Source organism: Electrona antarctica, assembly GCF_951216825.1.
Source record: "Electrona antarctica genome assembly, contig: scaffold_303, whole genome shotgun sequence".
In the NCBI taxonomy this organism is placed as follows: domain Eukaryota; kingdom Metazoa; phylum Chordata; class Actinopteri; order Myctophiformes; family Myctophidae; genus Electrona; species Electrona antarctica.
Window position 1 is genome coordinate 44,187 of NW_027637857.1, and position 19,280 is coordinate 63,466.

A 19,280-nucleotide genomic window follows, 5' to 3' on the forward strand; every position below is an offset into this window, starting at 1 on the left:
TGTGACCAGTGCAAACGGAGCTGCTGCACCCTGCTGCTGCTTGCTGCTTGTGGCTTGATTGCTTACACAAAAAACCTGTGTACCCAATTTATATGAGCAGACCAAACGAGACACGGAACATGACTTTGACTCTTCAAAATAAAAGCATTACAACAACTTGACACAAATACATGAAATAATGTTTTAAACGTAAATGTGACTTAATTATGAACTTCTTCATTATGAACTTGGAGCTTTTAGGAATAAAGCAAACTATATCACCTATAGTGGCAACAGTTACAATATGAATGTGTTTAAATGCCAGTGTAGCTGGTTCACACACACGCACACGCACACACACACACACACACACACACACACACACACACACACACACACACAATGCAGCAGGCATTAGACAACCTGACAGCCACCAACCTGGCAACCCTGAATGAGCCAATCAGCTGCCAGTCTCTGGTGTGTGTGTGTGAGAGAGAGAGTCCTCACAAGTACTGTTAAACAAACTCTACCCTAACGTCACGTGAGGGATCTTTGGTGGAATGCATTGACTTGTATATGTTATATGCATTCATATAAGTAGACTGATTGATATTTCTAACTAGCTAGTGTGCTGGTCCAGTGTGCCGGTGGTCTGTGGTTTGATTTTCCTGCAAAAAAACAAGAGGATAAATATCCCCTCAATCCTTGGCTCAGAGTATTCCACGGTGGCTCAGTGGTTCTGGCAGTCGCTTACAGTGCCACGACACGCTGGTTCGTGACAAGTCAAGATTCGTGACCTCGGACAGAGGATTGAGGATAAATCAAAATAAATCATTCTTTACCTTTTAGTCAAGGACTAAGGATAAATCAAAAATAAATCACACTTTAATAAGTCAACTAAATGTACAATTGAAATGTATTTTGGCGGACATAATCCAAAATAATCCACTCTTTTCTCTTTTTAGTCAATTTGTAACAGTCAGCAGTGCCAGTTGGTGCCACAGGGTGGTGCACTGCTCCCTTTTATTTTGCTTTGTGTAGAAGATCTGACGTGCTCCGTTCACATTTGTTTATCATATTAGTGCTGTCTGCCGTGAGACCTGGCTTAATATGGTCAATACTGAATCAATGCTCTATTAGTTGGCTGCCAAATAAACCAGTTTAGTGTCATCACCTGTGTGAAATACCTGGACTGACAACTATTCTGCTGTATCCAGTCCACCATAGTCTACTCCCTGCTCAACACATCACAAACTAAATCTACAATTGATTTTGTTGTCTAAAATGTGCTTTGGCGGGTCCCCCCCCCCCACCTCTTGCTATAGAGTAAGACAGACATGTCATGACATGACATGACATGACATGACATGACATGACATGACATGACATGACATGACATGACATGACATGACATGATGTGTGTCAAACAATTGTCACACATGGATGGATGATTATCCTTGTTTATTTATTTATTTCCGGGGGGAATGAATGAATGAATGAATGAATGAATGAATGAATGAATGAATGAATGAATAAATAAATAAATAAATAAATAAATGGATGGATGGATGGATGGATGGATGGATGGATCAAATTTCCGGGGGCATTTCTCTCCAGGTGAGGACAACGCCATCCAGTCAACCAACTATGGATGTCAGAAGATCAGGCATCATCTCGTATGTTGTATTACTTCTACTACTACTACTACTACTACTACTACTACTACTACTACTACTACTACTACACACACACACCTCACATTTTGCTTATGCAAATTAGTGGGCTGCGTCCCACCTACTTTGTGGGAGTGGCTTATGCAAATGAAGGGGCGTGGTTCCGGCTACTGTGTGGGATTGGCTTATGCAAATTAAGGGACGTGGTATGCAAATTAAGGGGCGTGGTATGCAAATGAAGGGGCGTGGTTCCCGCTACTTTGTGGGAGCGGGTTATGCAAATTTGATGGGCGTGGTTTCGGCTACTTTGTGGGTGTGGGCTATGCAAATGTGTGGGTGTCGCTTATGCAAATTAGTGCGTGTCGCCCGCCTACTTTGTGGGAGCAGTTTATGCAAATGAAGGGGCGTGGTTCCCGCTACTTTGTGGGAGTGGGTTATGCAGATTTGATGGGCGTGGTTTTGGCTACTTTGGTGGGTGTGGGCTATGCAAATTTGTGGGTGTCGCTTATGCAAATTAGTGCGTGTCGCCCGCCTACTTTGTGGGAGCAGTTTATGCAAATGAAGGGGCGTGGTTTCGGCTACTTTGTTGGTGTGGGCTATGCAAATTTGTGGGTGTCGCTTATGCAAATTAGCGGTTTATGCAAATGAAGGGTGTGGTTCCGGCTACTTTGGGTGTGGTATATGCACATTTCTGGGTGTCGCTTATGCAAATTAGTGGGTGTCTCCCGCCTACTTTCTGGGAGCGGTTTATGCAAATGAAGGGGCGTGGTTCCCGCTACTTTGTGGGAGTTGGTTATGCAAATTTGATGGGCGTGGTTTCAGCTACTTTGTGGGTGTGGGCTATGCAAATTTGTGGGTGTCGCTTATGCAAATTAGTGCGTGTCGCCCGCCTACTTTGTGGGAGCAGTTTATGCAAATGAAGGGGCGTGGTTCCCGCTACTTTGTGGGAGTGGGTTATGCAGATTTGATGGGCGTGGTTTTGGCTACTTTGGTGGGTGTGGGCTATGCAAATTTGTGGGTGTCGCTTATGCAAATTAGTGCGTGTCGCCCGCCTACTTTGTGGGAGCAGTTTATGCAAATGAAGGGGCGTGGTTTCGGCTACTTTGTTGGTGGGGGCTATGCAAATTTGTGGGTGTCGCTTATGCAAATTAGCGGTTTATGCAAATGAAGGGTGTGGTTCCGGCTACTTTGGGTGTGGTATATGCAAATTTCTGGGTGTCGCTTATGCAAATTAGTTGGTGTCTCCCGCCTACTTTCTGGGAGCGGTTTATGCAAATGAAGGGGCGTGGTTCCCGCTACTTTGTGGGAGTTGGTTATGCAAATTTGATGGGCGTGGTTTCAGCTACTTTGTGGGTGTGGGCTATGCAAATTTGTGGGTGTCGCTTATGCAAATTAGTGCGTGTCGCCCGCCTACTTTGTGGGAGCAGTTTATGCAAATGAAGGGGCGTGGTTCCCGCTACTTTGTGGGAGTGGGTTATGCAGATTTGATGGGCGTGGTTTTGGCTACTTTGGTGGGTGTGGGCTATGCAAATTTGTGGGTGTCGCTTATGCAAATTAGTGCGTGTCGCCCGCCTACTTTGTGGGAGCAGTTTATGCAAATGAAGGGGCGTGGTTTCGGCTACTTTGTTGGTGTGGGCTATGCAAATTTGTGGGTGTCGCTTATGCAAATTAGCGGTTTATGCAAATGAAGGGTGTGGTTCCGGCTACTTTGGGTGTGGTATATGCAAATTTCTGGGTGTCGCTTATGCAAATTAGTGGGTGTCTCCCGCCTACTTTCTGGGAGCGGTTTATGCAAATGAAGGGGCGTGGTTCCCGCTACTTTGTGGGAGTTGGTTATGCAAATTTGATGGGCGTGGTTTCAGCTACTTTGTGGGTGTGGGCTATGCAAATTTGTGGGTGTCGCTTATGCAAATTAGTGCGTGTCGCCCGCCTACTTTGTGGGAGCGGTTTATGCAAATGAAGGGGCGTGGTTCCCGCTACTTTGTGGGAGTTGGTTATGCAAATTTGATGGGCGTGGTTTCAGCTACTTTGTGGGTGTGGGCTATGCAAATTTGATGGGCGTGGTTTCAGCTACTTTGTGGGTGTGGGCTATGCAAATTTGTGGGTGTCGCTTATGCAAATTAGTGCGTGTCGCCCGCCTACTTTGTGGGAGCGGTTTATGCAAATGAAGGGGCGTGGTTCCCGCTACTTTGTGGGAGTTGGTTATGCAAATTTGATGGGCGTGGTTTCAGCTACTTTGTGGGTGTGGGCTATGCAAATTTGTGGGTGTCGCTTATGCAAATTAGTGCGTGTCGCCCGCCTACTTTGTGGGAGCAGTTTATGCAAATGAAGGGGCGTGGTTTCGGCTACTTTGTTGGTGTGGGCTATGCAAATTTGTGGGTGTCGCTTATGCAAATTAGCGGTTTATGCAAATGAAGGGTGTGGTTCCGGCTACTTTGGGTGTGGTATATGCAAATTTCTGGGTGTCGCTTATGCAAATTAGTGGGTGTCTCCCGCCTACTTTCTGGGAGCGGTTTATGCAAATGAAGGGGCGTGGTTCCCGCTACTTTGTGGGAGTTGGTTATGCAAATTTGATGGGCGTGGTTTCAGCTACTTTGTGGGTGTGGGCTATGCAAATTTGTGGGTGTCGCTTATGCAAATTAGTGCGTGTCGCCCGCCTACTTTGTGGGAGCAGTTTATGCAAATGAAGGGGCGTGGTTTCGGCTACTTTGTTGGTGTGGGCTATGCAAATTTGTGGGTGTCGCTTATGCAAATTAGTGCGTGTCGCCCTCCTACTTTGTGGGAGCGGTTTATGCAAATGAAGGGCGTGGTTCCCGCTACTTTGTGGGAGTGGGTTATGCAAATTTGATGGGCGTGGTTTCGGCTACTTTGTGGGATTGGTTTATGCAAATGAAGGGAGCCCCTTCATTTGCATAAACCGCTCCCACAAAGTAGGCGGGCGACAACCAATAATTGGCATAAGCGACACCCACTAATTTGCATATACCACACCCACAAAGTAGCCGGAACCACTTCCTTCATTTGCATACCACTCCCCTACATTTGCATAAGCCTATCCCACAAAGTAGCCGAAACACGCCCTTTATTTGCATACCACTCCCCTTCATTTGCATACCACGCCCCTTCATTTGTATAAGCCAATCATACAAAGTCGCCGAAACACGCCCTTTGCATAAACCGCTCCCACAAAGTAGGCGGGCGACACGCACTAATTTGCATAAGCGACACCCACAAATTTGCATAGCCCACACCCAAGTAGCCGAAACCACGCCCATCAAATTTGCATAACCCACTCCCACAAAGTAGGCGGGAACCACGCCCCTTCATTTGCATAAACCGCTCCCACAAAGTAGGCGGGCGACACGCACTAATTTGCATAAGCGACACCCACAAATTTGCATAGCCCACACCCAAGTAGCCGAAACCACGCCCATCAAATTTGCATAACCCACTCCCACAAAGTAGGCGGGAACCACGCCCCTTCATTTGCATAAACCGCTCCCACAAAGTAGGCGGGCGACACGCACTAATTTGCATAAGCGACACCCACAAATTTGCATAGCCCACACCCACAAAGTAGCCGAAACCACGCCCATCAAATCTGCATAACCCACTCCCACAAAGTAGAGGGAACCACCCCCCTTCATTTGCATAAACCGCTCCCAGAAAATAGGCGGGAGACACCCACTAATTTGCATAAGCGACACCCACTAATTTGCATATACCACACCCACAAAGTAGCCGGAACCACGCCCTTCATTTGCATAAACCGCTCCAACAAAGTAGGCGGGCGACACGCACTAATTTGCATGAGCAGCACCCACAAATTTGCATAGCCCACACCCACAAAGTAGCCAGAGCCACGCCCTTCATTTGCATAAACCACTCCCACAAAGTAGGCGGGCGACACGCACTAATTTGCATAAGCGACACCCACAAATTTGCATAGCCCACACCCACAAAGTAGCCGCAACCACGCACATCAAATTTGCATAACCCACTCCCACAAAGTAGGCGGGCGACACGCACTAATTTGCATAAGCGACACCCACAAATTTGCATAGCCCACACCCACAAAGTAGCCAAAACCTAGCCGCAACCACGCACATCAAATTTGCATAACCCACTCCCACAAAGTAGGCGGGCGACACGCACTAATTTGCATAAGCGACACCCACAAATTTGCATAGCCCACACCCACAAAGTAGCCGAAACCACGGCCATCAAATTTGCATAACCCGCTCCCACAAAGTAGCGGGAACCACGCCCCTTCATTTGCATAAACCGCTCCCAGAAAGTAGGCGGGAGACGCCCACTAATTTGCATAAGCGACACACACTAATTTGCATATACCACACCCACAAAGTAGCCGGAACCACGCCCTTCATTTGCATAAACCGCTCCAACAAAGTAGGAGGGCGACACGCACTAATTTGCATAAGCGACACCCACAAATTTGCATAGCCCACACCCACAAAGTAGCCGAAACCACGCCCATCAAATTTGCATAACCCACTCCCACAAAGTAGGCGGGCGACACGCACTAATTTGCATGAGCAGCACCCACAAATTTGCATAGCCCACACCCACAAAGTAGCCAGAGCCACGCCCTTCATTTGCATAAACCGCTCCCACAAAGTAGGCGGGCGACACGCACTAATTTGCATAAGCGACACCCACAAATTTGCATAGCCCACACCCACAAAGTAGCCGAAACCACACCCATCAAATTTGCACAACCCACTCCCACAAAGTAGCGGGAACCACGCCCCTTCATTTGCATAAACCGCTCCCACAAAGTAGGCGGGCGACACGCACTAATTTGCATAAGCGACACCCACAAATTTGCATAGCCCACACCCACAAAGTAGCCGGAACCACGCCCTTCATTTGCATAAACCGCTCCAACAAAGTAGGAGGGCGACACGCACTAATTTGCATAAGCGACACCCACAAATTTGCATAGCCCACACCCACAAAGTAGCCGAAACCACGCCCATCAAATCTGCATAACCCACTCCCACAAAGTAGCGGGAACCACGCCGCTTCATTTGCATAAACCGCTCCCACAAAGTAGGCGGGCGACACGCACTAATTTGCATGAGCAGCACCCACAAATTTGCATAGCCCACACCCACAAAGTAGCCAGAGCCACGCCCTTCATTTGCATAAACCGCTCCCACAAAGTAGGCGGGCGACACGCACTAATTTGCATAAGCGACACCCACAAATTTGCATAGCCCACACCCACAAAGTAGCCGCAACCACGCACATCAAATTTGCATAACCCACTCCCACAAAGTAGGCGGGCGACACGCACTAATTTGCATAAGCGACACCCACAAATTTGCATAGCCCACACCCACAAAGTAGCCGAAACCACACCCATCAAATTTGCACAACCCACTCCCACAAAGTAGCGGGAACCACGCCCCTTCATTTGCATAAACCGCTCCCACAAAGTAGGCGGGCGACACGCACTAATTTGCATAAGCGACACCCACAAATGTGCATAGCCCACACCCACAAAGTAGCCGGAACCACGCCCTTCATTTGCATAAACCGCTCCAACAAAGTAGGAGGGCGACACGCACTAATTTGCATAAGCGACACCCACAAATTTGCATAGCCCACACCCACAAAGTAGCCGAAACCACGCCCATCAAATTTGCATAACCCACTCCCACAAAGTAGCGGGAACCACGCCGCTTCATTTGCATAAACCGCTCCCACAAAGTAGGCGGGCGACACGCACTAATTTGCATGAGCAGCACCCACAAATTTGCATAGCCCACACCCACAAAGTAGCAGCCACGCCCTTCATTTGCATAAACCACTCCCACAAAGTAGGCGGGCGACACGCACTAATTTGCATAAGCGACACCCACAAATTTGCATAGCCCACACCCACAAAGTAGCCGCAACCACGCACATCAAATTTGCATAACCCACTCCCACAAAGTAGGCGGGCGACACGCACTAATTTGCATAAGCGACACCCACAAATTTGCATAGCCCACACCCACAAAGTAGCCGAAACCACGCCCATCAAATTTGCATAACCCGCTCCCACAAAGTAGCGGGAACCACGCCCCTTCATTTGCATAAACCGCTCCCAGAAAGTAGGCGGGAGACACCCACTAATTTGCATAAGCGACACCCACTAATTTGCATATACCACACCCACAAAGTAGCCGGAACCACGCCCTTCATTTGCATAAACCGCTCCAACAAAGTAGGAGGGCGACACGCACTAATTTGCATAAGCGACACCCACAAATTTGCATAGCCCACACCCACAAAGTAGCCGAAACCACGCCCATCAAATTTGCATAACCCGCTCCCACAAAGTAGCGGGAACCACGCCCCTTCATTTGCATAAACCGCTCCCAGAAAGTAGGCGGGAGACACCCACTAATTTGCATAAGCGACACCCACTAATTTGCATATACCACACCCACAAAGTAGCCGGAACCACGCCCTTCATTTGCATAAACCGCTCCAACAAAGTAGGAGGGCGACACGCACTAATTTGCATAAGCGACACCCACAAATTTGCATAGCCCACACCCACAAAGTAGCCGAAACCACGCCCATCAAATTTGCATAACCCGCTCCCACAAAGTAGCGGGAACCACGCCCCTTCATTTGCATAAACCGCTCCCAGAAAGTAGGCTGGAGACACCCACTAATTTGCATAAGCGACACCCACTATTTTGCATATACCACACCCACAAAGTAGCCGGAACCACGCCCTTCATTTGCATAAACCGCTCCAACAAAGTAGGAGGGCGACACGCACTAATTTGCATAAGCGACACCCACAAATTTGCATAGCCCACACCCACAAAGTAGCCGAAACCACGCCCATCAAATTTGCATAACCCACTCCCACAAAGTAGCGGGAACCACGCCGCTTCATTTGCATAAACCGCTCCCACAAAGTAGGCGGGCGACACGCACTAATTTGCATGAGCAGCACCCACAAATTTGCATAGCCCACACCCACAAAGTAGCAGCCACGCCCTTCATTTGCATAAACCACTCCCACAAAGTAGGCGGGCGACACGCACTAATTTGCATAAGCGACACCCACAAATTTGCATAGCCCACACCCACAAAGTAGCCGCAACCACGCACATCAAATTTGCATAACCCACTCCCACAAAGTAGGCGGGCGACACGCACTAATTTGCATAAGCGACACCCACAAATTTGCATAGCCCACACCCACAAAGTAGCCGAAACCACGCCCATCAAATTTGCATAACCCGCTCCCACAAAGTAGCGGGAACCACGCCCCTTCATTTGCATAAACCGCTCCCAGAAAGTAGGCGGGAGACACCCACTAATTTGCATAAGCGACACCCACTAATTTGCATATACCACACCCACAAAGTAGCCGGAACCACGCCCTTCATTTGCATAAACCGCTCCAACAAAGTAGGAGGGCGACACGCACTAATTTGCATAAGCGACACCCACAAATTTGCATAGCCCACACCCACAAAGTAGCCGAAACCACGCCCATCAAATTTGCATAACCCGCTCCCACAAAGTAGCGGGAACCACGCCCCTTCATTTGCATAAACCGCTCCCAGAAAGTAGGCTGGAGACACCCACTAATTTGCATAAGCGACACCCACTATTTTGCATATACCACACCCACAAAGTAGCCGGAACCACGCCCTTCATTTGCATAAACCGCTCCAACAAAGTAGGAGGGCGACACGCACTAATTTGCATAAGCGACACCCACAAATTTGCATAGCCCACACCCACAAAGTAGCCGAAACCACGCCCATCAAATTTGAATAACCAACTCCCACAAAGTAGCGGGAACCACGCCCCTTCATTTGCATAAACCGCTCCCACAAAGTAGGCGGGCGACACGCACTAATTTGCATGAGCAGCACCCACAAATTTGCATAGCCCACACCCACAAAGTAGCCAGAACCACGCCCTTCATTTGCATAAACCGCTCCCACAAAGTAGGCGGGCGACACCCACTAATTTGCATAAGCGACACCCACTCATTTGCATATCCCACACCCACAAAGTAGCCGGAACCACGCCCTTCATTAGCATAAACCGCTCCCACAAAGTAAGGCCTAAGTTAGCGAGAAAAGTCGCGAAATTCGACAGAACAAATCCGAGACCATCACCGCAACCGGGTCGCGGCCCCGATCGCAACCGTATAGGGTTTGGGCCAAACGGACCTAAGGTCGCGACAGTAGCCTTGAACGAACGCCTACAAATTGCCGACTTTGACGTGCGACAACGCGCCAACGATAAAACATCACGGTCCGACGTTCGGATATGTCGGAGAGCCAGCCGAGACGAACGGTTCGGTGTCTCGGACGTACGCCTCCGACAGTCGTACAAAACGTCCTTCACTTTGGCTCTGTGCATGCAGACACGTCATAAACCCATAGACTCTAACAGCGTCCTGGCTGAAAAAGTGAAACGAGACCGCGCCTCCTAGAAAGGTCGCCCGAGGACGTTCTATAGATCCATGCGTGTGTCTCCGGGAGCTCTATAACATATCCGAAAATCAGCCCGGAAGGCCTCACCGTCGTGGCGTTCCAGTGAAGCAAAGTTTGACGTTCACGCGCGCCTACGCCAATGATCGTAAGTCTGTTCGGGATGGGCCGAACACCTCTGCGATCGCGGCGACGAGCCGATCATCGTGATGGTCTGAGTTTTTTTCTGTGACCTCGGGAAACTCAAATCTGACCCGAGGCCTAGCGTTGCAGTGTAGTTCCCTTTATCGGACGCTTGTAAGAGTCCCACAAAATCGAGACCAACGCCATTTTATTTGCCATGGCCTGAATATGGATATTCGGGGGTGTTACATATTTTAAAAAATATCTATCACTTCATTTTTAAGGCATTTGGCCCAAAGGTCACCGTGGCAGTCTTTTTGCTGACCATTGACCTTTGCAAACGTCCTGGAAAGTCGAGACCGGCCCCATTGAATTCGGGACACTCTAAATAGGAATAAAATGTCTTGTTTGCGAAGAATAGGGTTAGGGAACATGTTTTAAAGGTGTGTTTTGTCTGTTTTCACTTCTGTGGAGAGAAGGGAGAGAGGAGAGGAGAGGAGGGAGAGAAGAGGCAGTCTTTTTGCTGACCATTGACCTTTGCAAACGTCCTGGAAAGTCGAGACCGGCCCCATTGAATTCGGGACGCTCTAAATATGAATAAAATGTCTTGTTTGCGAAGAATAGGGTTAGGGAACATGTTTTAAAGGTGTGTTTTGTCTGTTTTCACTTTTGTGGAGGAGAGGAGAGGAGGGCCTCTCCGCTCACTGGCCATGTAATATCTATATCTGGCCAGTGGGTGTGGATGGGCTGTGGCGCTGTTCTGAAATCCACTGCTAGAGGACTGTATTTTCTTTGACTCTCGTTTCTCTGACTTCCTGTGTGTGTGTGCGTGTGTGCGTGTGTGTGTGTGTGTGTGTGCGTGTGCGTGTGTGTGTGTGTGTGTGCGTGCGTCTGTGTGTTGTGTTGTGTCGTGTCGTCTCGTTCATCTGTTTACTTTACTTATTCACAGCTAAGATTCACATCAAGGTCTGTGAAACAGTGAATGAATAGCTGACTCTGTCGCGATTTTGGCTTTTTTAAGTTGTTTATGTTTTTGGAGGAGATTAATGCCCTGGATTATATGTTTTCGTGACACACATGGAGTCCCGAGAGGCAGCAGAAAGTGACAGGTACGGGTCGTCCCTGTGATTAAACGTGATTCTGTTCTTTGGCTATATAGAAGTGTCTATTTGTACATCTCTAAATGTTTTGATGAATTGAACAAGGTGGACCCTCTTGTAAACAAGTGTAATGCTTAATTGGGTCGTCCACTCACAGTTCTTTGTATTGAGTTTGTCCTTGAAATGTACTGTAATTCTGCAAACTGTTAATACATATTTCAATCAATCAAATCTTTAGCATCACACTGTGGTTAATGTGTTTTCGTGGCACCCTGTGACCCAATTGTAATAATAATAATAATAATAATAATAATAATAATAATAAAATAATAAAACGTTATTTGTATAATGTGCTTTAAGAGGGTTAGTGTGCTGCGCTGCTGTCTGAGAGGTTGGTGTTTGGTGTTTTAACTGTAGTGCCCCTGAATAATTATATTAATTAATGTCATTGTTTAAAGCCTTTAGTCTTTGACGTTTGTTATTTTCTATAACTTTGTCAACTTATTTCTTTGAAACTGGGAGGTATTTATTATTTTTCCATTATGTGGAGATGTGTGTGTACTGTGCCTTTAAGAAGAGAGGTGGGAGTGGGAGAGAGAGAGAGAGAGAGAGAGAGAGAGAGAAGGTAAACAGCTGGAGAACGTAATGTAAAAATGTGGAGAGAGCTTCAGTTTGAGCTACATGATGAACGCATAGAGAAAAAGACTGTGTTTATGAGAGAAACGTGACATGCGTGTTAAAAGAAGCAACGGGGAACAGAAGAACGTGGACATGGATGGAGAAAACAGTGAACCAGTTTGAGTCATTGTTTGGCTATGGTTTAGCCTAGCTTGTCTATATATATTGACACTTGAAAGAAGACAGTTTAGTGCTGTATGACTTGCAACTGAGGACAAGTTTTGATAAGTTTTGCCGAAGTGAGTTTAAGTGACACTTTCTGAACGCTTGTTTTACCGCAATTTCGGGACTACTACAAACTGGTTCACTGTGTGCAGGAGACCACACGCAGCACACGCACGCACGTGCATGCCAGTTGAGGAGGACACGTTGGACCGCGGCTGTGCGGGATTCGGGAATCATTGGTTCATATCACAGAGTACAGACAGACTGTAAGTAAGGAAATTAACTGACCACTGACTGTGCCATAATAAGAGCATTGCATTTTAATTGATTTGGTGGGTGAATAAAAACACCAATATAGTTAAAGTACTGTGGTCTGTGAATTTATAATTTGGTTTATTCTCTGATTGTGTTCAGGGTGGGGGCTCAAGAGCTAATAGTACCTTATAGTGTTAGTGTTTTTCAAGTTACAGTATAGCTACATGTTATGTCTCTGTGGCTACCTGAGGTCTCTTTTTGGTCACCCTAGTGAGAACCTAGACAACGAGAATGTTGGTATTGCTCCTCCCATGCTTTTCATTAACCTGATAATTAATGTGAGTAAGGCTGATGGGAGGGCTACATAACTAAGCATTATGTTGTACTTTAGCTATTGAAAAACCGTGAAAATGTGCAGATGGGGGGGGTCGGCGGCCAATTTCATAAAACCTTTGGGGTCCTTGACATGAAATATTGAGAACCACTGACATAGAAACATGAGGTTTTAGGCATTATGTTATACTTTAGCTATTGAAAAATAGCAGACCTACAAGCTCACAGCGCTGCACCAAGTGCCGCGCTGATATGTCGGAGAGCTAGCCAGGACGAACGGTTTGGTCTCTTGGATGTACGCCTCCGACAGTCGTACAAAACGTCCTTCACTTTGGCTCTGTGCATCGGACAGCTCACAGACCCATAGACTTTAACAGCATCCTGGCTGAAAAAGTGAAACGAGACCCCGCCTCCTAGGGAAGGTCGCCCGAGGACGTACTACAGTTCCACGCGTGCGTCTTGGGGAGCTCTATAACATATCCGAAGATCAGACCGGAAGGCCTTACCGTTGTGGCGTTCTACAGGAGCAAAGGTTTTGACGTTCGCCCGCGCCATGTCGACTAGAAAGGTCGCCCGAGGACGTACTACGTTTCCACGCGTGCGTCTCGGGGAGCTCTATAACATATCTGAAAATCAGATCGGAAGGCCTTACCGTTGTGGCGTTCTACAGAAGCAAAGGTTTTAAATAGCAGATCTACAAGCTCGTAGCGCGCCACTCGGTGTAGTGGAACGTTCGCGCGCCATGTCGACTAGAAAGGTCGCCCGAGGACATACTACGGTTCCACGCGTGCGTCTCGGGGAGCTCTATAACATATCCGAAGATAAGACCGGAAGGCCTTACCGTTGTGGCGTTCTACAGAAGCAAAGGTTTTAAATAGCAGATCTACAAGCTCGTAGCGCGCCACTCGTGTAGTGGAACGTTCGCGTGCGCCATGTCGACTAGAAAGGTCGCCCGAGGACGTACTACAGTTCTACGCGTGCGTCTCTGGTAGCTCTATAACATATCCGAAGATCAGACCGGAAGGCCTTACCGTTGTGGCGTTCTACAGGAGCAAAGGTTTTGACGTTCGCCCGCGCCATGTCGACTAGAAAGGTCGCCCGAGGACGTACTACGTTTCCACGCGTGCGTCTCGGGGAGCTCTATAACATATCTGAAAATCAGATCGGAAGGCCTTACCGTTGTGGCGTTCTACAGAAGCAAAGGTTTTAAATAGCAGATCTACAAGCTCGTAGCGCGCCACTCGGTGTAGTGGAACGTTCGCGCGCCATGTCGACTAGAAAGGTCGCCCGAGGACATACTACGGTTCCACGCGTGCGTCTCGGGGAGCTCTATAACATATCCGAAGATAAGACCGGAAGGCCTTACCGTTGTGGCGTTCTACAGAAGCAAAGGTTTTAAATAGCAGATCTACAAGCTCGTAGCGCGCCACTCGTGTAGTGGAACGTTCGCGTGCGCCATGTCGACTAGAAAGGTCGCCCGAGGACTTGTAGATAGCAGATCTACAAGCTCATAGCGCGCTTGTAGGTCTGCTATTTTTGAAAAATCGTAAAAATGCGGCACAAATCTTTGAATATATATTCTTTCAGAGCGAACGTTTTTTTTATTTCGACGTCGGGCCTAAATGGGTTAAGTGTGGATGCCGTGCCAGCAGTGAATAATGAAATGAAACAAAATGAAAATTCAGGCTAGTCATGTGGGTCAATACATCATCATACATCATCATCATCATGATAAAAGTTCACAGTATTTTCAACCGTTCTATACATTGTTTTTAAAAGAAATATTTTAGTGATGTATTCTATTTTTTTCTTGCTGCCTCCTTTAGTATAAATATACTAGTGTATAACATCTTTCATTTGTCTTAATAAATGACTCAAACAACAAGTAAGGTGCTCATAATGGTGCATTGGTAAAGTATCTGTCCACCATCATCATGGAGACAAGAGTTTCAAATCCACAGTGGTGCATCGTCCGGCTTGCAAACCCCTAGGGGTACTTGTTGGTACTGCAATGGGTTCACACTAATTATTGTTCGGAAATTAGGATTACATTTTGTTTTTACAGTAGAATGTCAAAGTATACATTTTATACCTTTTTGAAAATGAAAACATGTATTCCTATTGTGCAAAAAATAAGTCATAGGGTGTACTTCCACATACTGTATTCGGGGGGGATGGAAAATGAATGCATTCAAACCTTTATTTATTCTCGTAAGACATTGAGGTCACCCTCCTTTTGCAGTGTCGTCGAGATACAACATTTCAAAGCAGAATGCAATGCCCCCGGTGGTCACCGAGGCTACTGCGTTAGCGACTCCTGGGGAGGCACCTGGCAGTGGGGGCTCCTCACTGGCCGTTGAGCCAGTAGAGCCACAACAGCAGTGATACTAACATGGTTCTTAACCCATTTTGGGGCGGGAACCCCTTTTGGTGTTTTAAACATTGTTATAATTTAGCTATTGAAAAATAGCAGATCTACAAGCTGGCGCGCTACGAGCTTGTAGGTCTGCTATTTTTGAAAAATCATTGAATATATATTTCAGAGCGAACATTTTTAACTAAAATATTTGCTTCTGGGGCGTCCCTGGAACTACATATTTTGAGATGGGGGGGGTCCGTGGCCCAATAGAGATAATTCTGGGGGTCCTTGACATGAAAAAGGTTGAGCACCACTGATATAGAAACATGGGTTTTTCAGAAAAACAATAGGATTTTGAAGCCTTTTTTTTAATCGACCGCAGTCCAAAATGGGTTAAGGTGCATTTAATGGTCTCAACACTGTCAGCTAAATTTATTTTACACATTTGATGATATTATTCCAGACATCATTGTATTCAAAATGTTGTCATTATGAACCAACACACCTGTTTTCTGTATGTAAAGGGATATAAAACAAAATGTTATGCTCATGTTTTATGAAAACTAACTTGTGCATATTGACTAAAATTATTGGAGAAATCTTCTCACAGAGTAAACGGCAAAGAACACTGAGAATATATGGTATTTTACTCCACTAAAAAAGCTCCTTTTGTAAGGACATTAATGCCACAGACGAATAACAGTCTAAGTCCACACTATTGATCCATAATGTATAAATGATAGATAAGGGTTCAGGACAACGAGGCCTTTTCGTGGAGGGGTCAGAATGAAATGAGCTCATCGGAAAGGTGTACAAAATAAACAATGGACAAAATTAATAACATAGCATTTCACAGTATAAATCTTTATTGCTACTTGGCTTAAGGTTAATTAAAAATACAGCTTTCTGCTCCAAACTAGACATAGCAGCTTTTTAAATAAAACGGTTTAAAGGAGTACGATTCTGGCTGACAGACAGCAAAAGTGCTCATTGTTAGTCCTATTCCTAAATAAAACAATTATCAACTGATGAATAAACATTTAACATGATTTTTTTTGCAGTATTCTGCATGCTAAAATAAAATAATATTAGATATGCTCCATTTTGTACAAATCACATTTTGTATGTACTGTATGTATTTTATTTTGATTTACAGTATATAGGGCATGCTTTAAACATTAAATACAGCAATAATTAGTACCTTAAAAGTACAATAATGTGTAACAATTTACCATACAATCCCTATCATTTTAAATTCTGTAATGGAGAAGGAAATATAAATTTGCATGAAACAATGAAGTACAAAAATAAACATCAGCTTCTTGGCATTGAGATAAAATATTCAAGCATTTCTAGAAAATAATGTACAGAAAGGAACAGTGAGGGTTAAACATGGTTACTTTGGTCATTATGTCAAACAACTGGAACATCCTCTACCAGTCTCTCTTTCACCAGAACCACTCAACAACATTCATTCCATAATGCATAAGAGCATGCATGCATACTTGTATGTGTGCATTTAGTCTAACATCTCTTAACACACACATGCATGCATGCACACACGTCACACACACACACACACACACACACACACACACACACACACACACACCACATACAACATACAACATACAATACCACAACACAGGCAGCATCTAAAAAAAAAAAAGAAGGAAAAATAAGCATCTTATAGTGGAAAGGATGAATTGGCAATTTGAAAAACACTGACAGCCTTTTACTCAGCCAAGCGATTCTCAACCTCTTGTGGATCTGGGCCCACTAGAAAATCTTGAAGGTGCACATGGCCCACCCATCTGACCACCTATTATGATCAGATGTTTTGGGCCGTGTGCATTTTCAGAACATGTTTATTTTAATGTATCGATTGTGTACTACTTATAGAGTATGCGCGTGACATCATCATCAAACCAGGAAGTTATGCAGGAACGCCTACTGAGTGGCAAAAACTACTTTCTGGCCTTGACAGCCCATACATCCACACAGAAAAGTCATATCTGATTGCATTAAACAACATTAAACGATGTTAAACTCACTTTGCCTGTTGCTTTGCCACTCGATGTGCCATTCACTTTAAGCATGCGCATACTCTCTATTACGTTTTTGTTTATTGGTAATCACTATGAAAACACATTTGTCAAGATTTAAAAGATTTTTTTGTTATTGTACTGTAATATCAATAAAACCATAGTGAATTTTGAGGGCCCACTTGCAATATCCTCACAGGTTGGGAATGGTTATATCATATGCATACGCTTGTATGTCTGGTGTCTTGTCCACTAGAGAATTAAAGGGAATCAATCCTATTATCAAAACATTGGACTTCACTGTACCCTGTGCTCCCTCTGGCTCTACAGTATGTATACTAACTGTAAGGATATTTAACCCATTTAGGCCTGACGTCGAAATAAATAAAACGTTTTCTGAAAGAATATTATATTCAAAGATTTGTGCCACATTTTCACGATTTTTCAAAAATAGCAGACCTACAAGCTCGTAGCGCGCCACTCGGTGGCGCGCTATGAGCTTGTAGATCTGCTATTTTTCAATAGCTAAAGTATAACATAATGGGTTAAGTGTTTGTTTCTATTAAACCATGGAAGAGTGGGAGAGAATGTTCACACAAATGCACAATTGAACCTGACTAATGGTCTGTAGATCCTTAACAAAACTCACATAAATGCAAAATGTTTGCACAAATAAACACATAGACGCACATTCACACAGGCACACCATCAGTTACTGTATCATTTCCATCCAGTTTGCTTTGCATATCTGTATGAGGGAAGTCATCAAGTCTTCATACTTTAGTGCCTTACAACAGTATCCTGTATGCAATAAGTCAAACAAAAAGGCCCATTCCATTTCAGGAATTAATAAAGAAAAACCCTCGTCCCAACTTAAAAATGCAGTATGAAAATGTCAAATTTGTGCAAATATTTTTTTAAACATTAGCATCTGTCCCAAAGCTCTATCTCCAACATCCCAGTGTAGAATGTACAGAAAAGGTCTACACTTAAGCACATGTATGTACTAGTGATGTACGGGCGGGCCGGCAACCGGGCCGGCCCGCGCCGATTTGAAAGATCGAAATCTTGTCCCGGCCGACGGGACAAGATTTTCAGCTCAATTATTGCACGGCGGGCGGGGCGGGTCACGTGAGAGTTTTGGACAAAATCTGTAAATTTAGTAGTAGAAAAATGTGTGTATTCTGAAGAAATGGACTTACTATATGGACAGTTGCTACATGAGCCAGGGAATCCAGGAAAAAAAAACACATTTTTGGTTGTACTGTGACCTTCTACAGTTTTCGGCCAAAATATAAAGTGGGCTATTATAGCACCACCATTAGGACACTTTGAATATGTTTGGGTTGCGTTGTCTTCCTAGGACCATTTATTTACCATTCTAGGACCTCGGCCTACTGGAAGCCTGCACAAAGTTTGGATGCTGACAGGTGCAGCATTTTCAAAGATTGGATCCAGACTCATGCACATACATGCACGTGCACACACACACACACACAGACATACAAAATCTTCTTCCAAGATCCCTTAGTTCCAGCAACTAAGACGCTCTGTACTTTTCTAAAGGAATTATCTAAGTAGTTTGTCACCTTAGGAAAAATACTACAGTATAATCAATAATGACACAAAGACTTCCAAATAACAATTGGGAAGAGAGTGATCACAAAGGCAATATGCTGTTGGCTTATACCTGTACCGTAGCCCAGGTATATCAACGTTATAGAGGCCCAATTACGGTATGTTGTTTATAAATAATAGCCCACAACAAATGTTTTCATTTGTTTTACAAAGTGCTTTGAACATATATTTTTTAAATGAAAAAAGTAATGGCAAAATTGAGTAATGAATCTATCAATGGGTAAATATTTGACCGATCATTCCAGTCTAATGAATACAGATTAGAAGCGTAGGTTGGTATTTCTTTGTTTCTTGTCCTCCCTCTATTTACCACTGATGCAAGTCACGAAGAGACAAGGAGATGGTATAACATAGAATAGTAGTAGTGCTTCTTTAAGGCGATATGGGAACATTGGAAGATCCAATTGGAAGATGCAGCTACTGAATGCAGCAGCACCAATAACCAAATA